The 8,090-nt window shown below is 33.9% G+C and overlaps 1 pseudogene; it reads left to right on the top strand.

Annotated features, from left to right (window-relative positions):
* The first annotated feature begins 6,691 nt into the window (after window positions 1–6,691).
* LOC110291846 (SWI/SNF-related matrix-associated actin-dependent regulator of chromatin subfamily E member 1-like) lies at window positions 6,692–7,582 on the top strand (annotated as a pseudogene).
* Window positions 7,583–8,090: the final 508 nt, after the last annotated feature.

The following is an 8,090-nucleotide window of genomic DNA, read 5'->3' as shown; positions in this document are numbered from 1 at the left end:
AGCTGGTGTAAGTAGCCTAGCACACAGCCATCAGACATTAGTATTTCTGTTCACCCCCTTCTAAGCATTCCATTGGCACTGAGTGATGATAACTCACTATCACTGTTCCCTTTGTTATTTATAAAATGGAATTAGATTAAGCTATTTTCCCCAGTGGAAACTCTAATTGCAGTGCACTTTTTATGACCTGAGGACTCTGTGTTTTTTTCTTGATTGAAGACTTCAAGCAGTCTGATTTCATCAGCTATTGAAGCTGTGTGTTCAGATTGCTACAGCTATTAGATCATAAAATAATCATCCGTTGTTTATAAGAGAGCAAATCTTCATTCAGCATATATAAAAGGCTCTTATGCAGAGCTATAGATTGTTCTTATTCTATTCATTCTGCATACATTATGAAAAACCATTGTATAATACCTATGAAGCACAATTTCTTTTTTCCAAAGTAAGTCAAATGCAAACTAAGAATGCATTAACTTCTCTATATGCAAGAGACATCTTTATTTTCTATAAAACGAACTCACAACAGGCATGAAATTTGTGACAGTTGATTGAAATTTTATGCCAGTGTATATTTCAAAGTTGTTTAGTTTAGGTGAAGTAGACAGGAAAAACAAGTTTTCCACTAGAAGACCAATGTGCCAATTTAGTCTGTAGGTTAGAGCAAGAGGATAGAGCAATATTTAAAGTGAGTTGAAGACATAAAAATCCCGTCACATTTACTCAAGTATGTTTTCAGGTTGTTTCAAAGTTATTTTCTATCATTCATGAAAGGTACATTTTAAGCATTTATAATATAATTTTGTAGATAAAAATGTATGCATGAATAAGTTCATGAATATTCTGCATGTGTCTTCCCTTATTATTCATGTCTTGCAGCAATGTAGTTAAGGCCTAATGATTACTTTATGCATATGTGTATCTTATGTTTACTTTGACCAATAATGGACATTTGTAGCATTTGGAACCATATAAACTACTTTTTAATAACTATCACAAAAACATATGTAGTTATTTTTATCTGTTTCCTCTCTACCATTGCTCCCATGGCTTTTTTTTTCTACCAGGGTAGCATTGTCCCAAATACACAGGGTCTGGGATGAAGTACAGAGGGAAACAATTACCAAGCTATATATAATTGATTAATATATTGCTATATTTTAGACCTTTGATATCCAGGAAGAAAACGTTATATCTTAGCCTCTGATGCTATTATTTATGCTATTATTTATGCTATTATTTATTATTTATGATTTCCAATTATTATTATTATTATTATTATTATTATTATTATTATTTCCAATAAGTTTTAGAGACTCAAAAGGTAGGTCCAGGCCGGAGGTCATTAGAAAAGTGCATGTACCATCCACACGATCATGGGACACTCCCATTCTTTTTTCTTTTCTTCTCTTTTGTTTTCTTGTGAGAAAGTGAGCAGTTTTCTTCTACCACAGTCCAAGGAAACAAAACCTATTAGCCAGTTGTAAATCAGACTTTCTAAGATGGTATATTAAAACACATTTTCCTACATTATCATGCATCTCAGATTTTTCTTGTTTTAGTCATAGAGAGCAAACTAACAAAGATGTAGGACCAGTAGTGATAAACCTAAACCTAATTCGTTCTCTATCATCCAGTAGAGGCAAAATCCACCCACTATTTCCACTGAAATGTCACTTTGACAGCTAAAATAGAAAAAAAAAATCACATTCAAAATGATCTGTCTCTCATATATACACTGTCCCTGTATTTGTTCAGTTCACATGTGTCCTGTTTCTGCCCACTGAAGCCCATTCTGCACACATAGGAACATCGTTTCCTTCTTTTATTTCTCCTGTTTAACTGCCTTCTTATTTCTCACTATAGTCATTGTTTGACTCTGTACTCCCTATATCCTCGGCTGGCTCATTTGTTTTTATGCCCCCCCCCCCCATTACTATTTTTCTGAAAAATGGAGATTTTATTCCTATTGCATACTTTTTGCATGCTTATCCATTTTACCAAACATAACATAAACAAAACACTCTTTGAAATGCAAATATGTGTTAAATATCCCAAGAGCACTGTCTAGGCATAGCCTTAAAATGCTTACCTTAGAGAATACTAGGGCAATTCTATTTGACATATACCTATTATTTCCCTCTTTTCTCTTTACTTCTGAAGTACAAGCTATCATTGAACACGTGAGCCCCCCCTGGCTCAAACCCTCTAGAGTTGGAATGCAGGCCTGTGGAATTTCTGGCATGCCTCATTTCTTAATTCTCCTTTATCTTTTGCACTGAAAATGCACCTTTCCATCCCATGCCCTCTGGCTTCACAAACCTCTTCTCTGCTGGGTGCATGTTCTTTTCCTTCATTACTTAAACTTTGAATTTCTTTCCCAGTGTGGAGTGTAAGCATCCCATCAACAATGCCTTACACTGGCAAAAGCTGACACACCTTATCCTAGCTCCTTTCCTGACCACACAGAAGAGTGTGAAATCACAGGAACCTGCAGACATTACACTATTTTGTAAACATTAATACATTTGTCTATCTCCTTACAGACAAATCTGTCTTTAACTTTGTGTAGCTCTAAAATAGCATAGGGTATGATAGAAAATAAGTATCTTAAAACAAATCCTATGCTAGGTATTATACCTAAATTGTCTTATATGTTAGAGTGTAAAAGAACAGAACGTGTCATGGGAAGCCAACAATGCGTTCAAAGTCACTTTGCAAATAATTAGATAATTTAACAAATTAATTTTTCTATGGGATAATTCTTTAAAATTATTTTTTACATTTGTAAATGAAGCATCAAAACGATATGACTAGTTTTCCCAAGTTGGGCCAAGCAGAATTGTTTGCACAAAGAACAATGGCTAGAATAAGCACACACAAGTACATCCTAGAGTTCTCTTTGGGAATCTATGAGAAGGAGAAGTGTGCCCTTCAGACAATTCATGGAAATTCAAAACAAAGCAATAAAGGAGAAAAGAAATCCAGATGTGTGCATTAATGTAGCATTCTTGGTCAAGTGAAAAGAGTATATTCTATATCACAACCATGAATATTTATCCAAATATGTAATGAGGATGTGAATTCATCAAATAAGATCAATGTTTTGGTGACTTGTGTCCCTGTTACCACATTCAAATATCTATAGGCAGTTGACATGGATGAGAACTAACTGCTGACTATCCAATAAAGTTACAGAACTTCCCAGAAAAAAAATAATAACTAAAACTCACAACCATAGACCAATTAAAACTGACACATCTAAGTACTTAGAGCTTTGACTCTTCAAAGAAAACATGTTATTTTAGCTTGTTCTTCTGTATTAAGATATTCTACATTTATATGTCTTGTGATTTTAAAAATTTTTTTTATCACTGTAAACATTTACTACAAAACTATAAAATCCTCACATCTTTTAAATCATCTTATTGCTAATTTGTTTTCCCTTTTGGATTTAATGTTATAATAAAAATGGGACAGATTGTTCTATGCACATTTTTCAAATGCACGGTGTTGTAATTGAGATTGGTGTTCAGGTGTATGCTGCTTCCCTAGAGTTATGATGTTAGGATAAATCAGTATTTGTGTAAAGCATGACGATAATGTTTATTTAAAGCGCTTGTGCACTCATTGTATCAAGGGTGATGCTATAAACATCTTTGATTTCATACTCTGTCTTCATTATGAGCATAATTATTTTGATAGATAAGAAGGTTTTCATTTTTCATTCTTTAATTTCTATATCTAACAGCTATAAAGTAAATTCTTTGTCATTTAAGATTTTAGGGTTCTTCTTAGTTAAAGAAGTGGCCTGACTTTCTATGTTTTTATAAAAACAATGTGAGGCTGTGCTGGTTATATTTCATATTCTATTCGTATTCATTGTCATATGTATGAATAATGCATTTTTACTCATTTAGAAATGTTCTAAAACCACAATCTGGCTGATGTATTATGTGGTGGTAGAGGCTTAAATATATTCATTTAGGTACAATTTTTCTCTCAGTACAGATTTAGGATGGTTATGTATCAGTAGTTAATATTCTTTAATTTCATTAATTTTTAAAATATACCATAATCATTGTTTGTGTTAACACATGAAATGGTATTAATCATTTTCTGGGATACTTTGCACTAGATTTTATGGAATATAATAGATATTTTTATCAGTAGATATATTTTATAAGTAGAATGTAATTTTATACAAAATATTATTAATGTATGAGATTGTAACTATAAAATATACTTTAAAGGAACATAGCAAAGTATATACATAAGCCAAGTAAATCAAATCTAAGTTTGAATCTATTCAAACACATTTAAGAAAATATATGCTAAAAAGCAATTTCCTCTAACACCATTGATTGATCAAAACATTAATCCTCTGTGAGCATGGGATGCAAGCTTAACAGAGAGATTGCATCTTTGTAGAACAAGACAAACATATTTAAAATGGTGAGGGATCTCTAAATTTAGAGTGTGGATTTAGAGGGTGTTGGGAGGAAAACAACCCAATAAATATGAGCATGCATATTCTGGGCACTGCTTCCCAGGGTACATTGTTTGTTTGTTTGGTTGGTTGGTTCAGTTAGATATGGCTATGCTAATTAATTTCCTGCATTTAAATTCAGAAGATTTGTCAGTGTGCTTCCCATACAATTCAATAAGGCAGAATCCTACAGGCAATCCTAATTTTCTAAACATCAAGGAGAAGTATTAGGTATGAGATGTCTTTGCTCTTGATTTCCATATTGGTGACTTACCTCTCTTAAGGTAACAGTATAGGTTCTTCTTTTGTTCTTGGAAAGAAGAAATGGGATTAAGGAGGTGTAAGAGCAGCTTCGAAATTCCAAAGAGTTTCCAACCTTGAATGTCACTGTCCTCAAGCTACATACAATGGCATTCACGATAGCAGGAAACACATTCTTTCATTTTTAGTGCTCATGCTAATAAACCTGAGGATTTATGAATGGAAAGAAAATAAAAAGAGCAGAGAATATAGATAGAAATCAGGTACCAGATTACCAAGTATTACTTCATGATCTTCTTTTCTGCAAATAGAACAATTTTGTTGTTAAGAGAGGAAACTCCCACTTCCTTTCTGTGCTTCAAAAAGTTCATTATCCAGTGTCCTGGGGTAAGATATATAATATGTCAGGCAGTTGGTTGCCCATGATTTAATCCCAGCACTTGTGAAACAGAGGCAGGCATATCTCTGTGAGTTCAAGGCCATCCATATATGCAGAGTAAGTTACAGAAAAGCTAGGACTGTTACACAGAGAAACGCTGTCTAGAAAAAAAATAAGAATCAAACAAATAAAGCAATTATTCTAAACAACACATAAACAAACAAACAAACAAACAAACAAACAACCAGGCAGTGGTGGCTCATGTTTTTAATTCTAAAACATGGGAGGCAAAGGCAGGCAGAACTCCAAGTTCTAGGCCAGTCTGTTCTACAGAGTTAGTTGCAAGATAGGCAAGGCTAAAAATGGAAACCAAGTCTCAAAACCAAACCAAACCAACCAACTAAGCAAACAAAAATATAACAAAAATCCAAACAAACAATCAAACAAACAAAATGTGCCTTTAATTATTATTGCTATACTTGATGAATATGAAAGCCAAGTATCAAGTATTTTCTTGGACTTTAAAATCTGTCCCTGAGTTATAAATTGATAACAGAAAAAGTAATATGTATAGTCTTGAATATTACTTGAATATTACAGTATATTACAACAGAAAATGTAGAATAATTCTACATTTATTTCGGTCTAAAATGCTTAAAATGAGTCATTAATCATAAATCCATAAATAATTTGGAGAAAATATCCCATTCTTTCCCTCTCTCTGTCTCTCTCTGTCTCACTCTGTTTGTCTCTGTCTCTCTCACTTGTCTCTGTCTCTGTATCTGTTCCTCTCTCTCTCACTTGCTCTCTTGCTCACCTGCTCTCTCTCTTTCACGGGCGCATGCTTGTGCACATGCTACTTAGTCATGATAATAATATGAGCAACTTTGCTTTTTCACTCAAGAAAAACAGAGATGAAAATGGAGATGTTGTAAAAAGACTCGGCTGAAATCCAAATTACCAGGAACTACATTGAAAGCATTCCAAGAATCTGGAAAATTCACAAGGGATGAATAAATTTGTGCACCTAATATCTTACAAAAATTACATGTAGGAGGTCTGAAAATGTAAGCAGACAATTTGCAAGTATATTGAAGCAGTAATCATGGCATCAGACAGAGAAAAGTCAAGGTCTTCATGGATTATCTGAATATATATATACCCATATATGTGTGTCTGTGTGTGTCTGTATATGTATATATATATATATTTATAGATATAGATACAGATATTTAAAGAAGATACAATTTCAACATTTCTCAAACTATTCTACACAATAGAAAAGAAAGGAGTACTACCAAAATGATGGCATATGTCTAATATTACCCCAATATCTTAATTTCATAATCACATAATAAAATAAAAAATATAGACCAAATATATATATATATATATATATATACATATATATATATATAATTCTTCATAAAGTACTGTAAACAGAATTTAAAAATACAGTAAGAAGATAATACACACTGAGCACAGGATGAAGGGAAGCCTTCTTGCCTGCCTCCACCCCTCCAGTGGGGCATTCATAAGATTTGAGAACTTAATCTTCCAAAATGTCAGAAAGACCATCTTATGCCCAACCTTCCACCCTAGTTCCTACAAAACAAATGCCCAGCATTGTGGGATACAATTCACATAGTCATCTTGCCTACAACAACTGCAGGCTGGGAGGGAAACCAGCACCAACAGCTGGGACTCAGCATCCTCTGTCATTGTAATTCCAAAGCCTCCAAAGCCACCAGATAAGCCACTAACACCCTACATGAGGTACAGCATAAAGGTCTGGGACCAAGTAAAGGCTTATAATCCTGACCTAAAATTGTGGAACATTAACAAGATTATTGGTAGCATATGATGAGATCTTACTGATGAAGAGAAGCAAGAATAGTTAAGTGAACATAAAGCAAAAATGATATGGTACAATGACTCTCTGAAGGTCTATCAAAATTCCCCTGAGTACTTTGCATATTTTAATACAAAAAGCATGCGAAGGATGCATTACAGGAAGAAAGTCTACAAAGAAAGTCTAGAATGGAGAAAGGAGAACCTCATATGAGCATTCAACCTGCCGAGGATAAGGATAACTACAATGATGGCTTTTCAATGAAGCACACAGCCACTGTCCATTTCCAGAGAGACCACCGCCTCCCTCAACAGTGAGATCCTCAGTGAGAGTGTGGTACCTCATGTGGAGTTGGTTGTCACAACAGCTAGAATGCAAGTCCACAAGCAACAGGTCTAGTCTTTAATGGTTAAGTCAGTCAAAACTAGAAGCCAATCTTCTTCAGATAGAGGGACAATACCAGGAAAAGAAGAGGAAATTCCTGGAAAGCATAGACTCTTTTAACAAGAGCCTTAAAATGTTATGTGTTCTGAAGGTGAAAGTAGAGCATACAAACATTTCCATCTTTAATAACAAAAATAACAGGAACATTGGTCCTTAATATCTCTCAAAATCAATGGACTCAATTCCCCAATAAAAAGCCATAGGCTTACAAATTGAATAAGTAAACAGAACCCAACATTTTGCTACATACAAGAAAGATACCTCAGTTACAAAGAGAGTCAGTGTAAAATGCTAGAAAATTATTTTCCAAGCAAATGACCCCAACAAACTGGAGTAGCTATTCTAATATCCAATAAAATAGATTTTTAACCAAAAGTTATAAAAAAAAAAACATGGGGAAGGACACTTCATATTCCTTAAAGGAAAAATCCACTGAGATGAACTCTCAGTCTTGAACATCTATGCTCCAAATGTCAGAGCACCCATATTTGTAAAAGAAACATTACTAAAGCTCAAAGTGCACACTGAACCTCACACAATAATAGTGGGAGACTTCAACACTCCACTTTCATCAATGGGCAGATCATGTAAACAGAAGCTAAACAAAGACATACTGAAACTAACAGAAGTTATGAATGAATGGACTTAAAAAATACCTACAGAAA

Source organism: Mus caroli, unplaced genomic scaffold (genome assembly GCF_978045245.1).
Source record: "Mus caroli unplaced genomic scaffold, Mus_caroli_1 scaffold_3, whole genome shotgun sequence".
NCBI classification, from domain to species: Eukaryota; Metazoa; Chordata; class Mammalia; order Rodentia; family Muridae; genus Mus; species Mus caroli.
The sequence above is the reverse complement of the archived record's forward strand: the minus strand, read 5'-3'. Positions and strand labels throughout refer to the sequence as shown.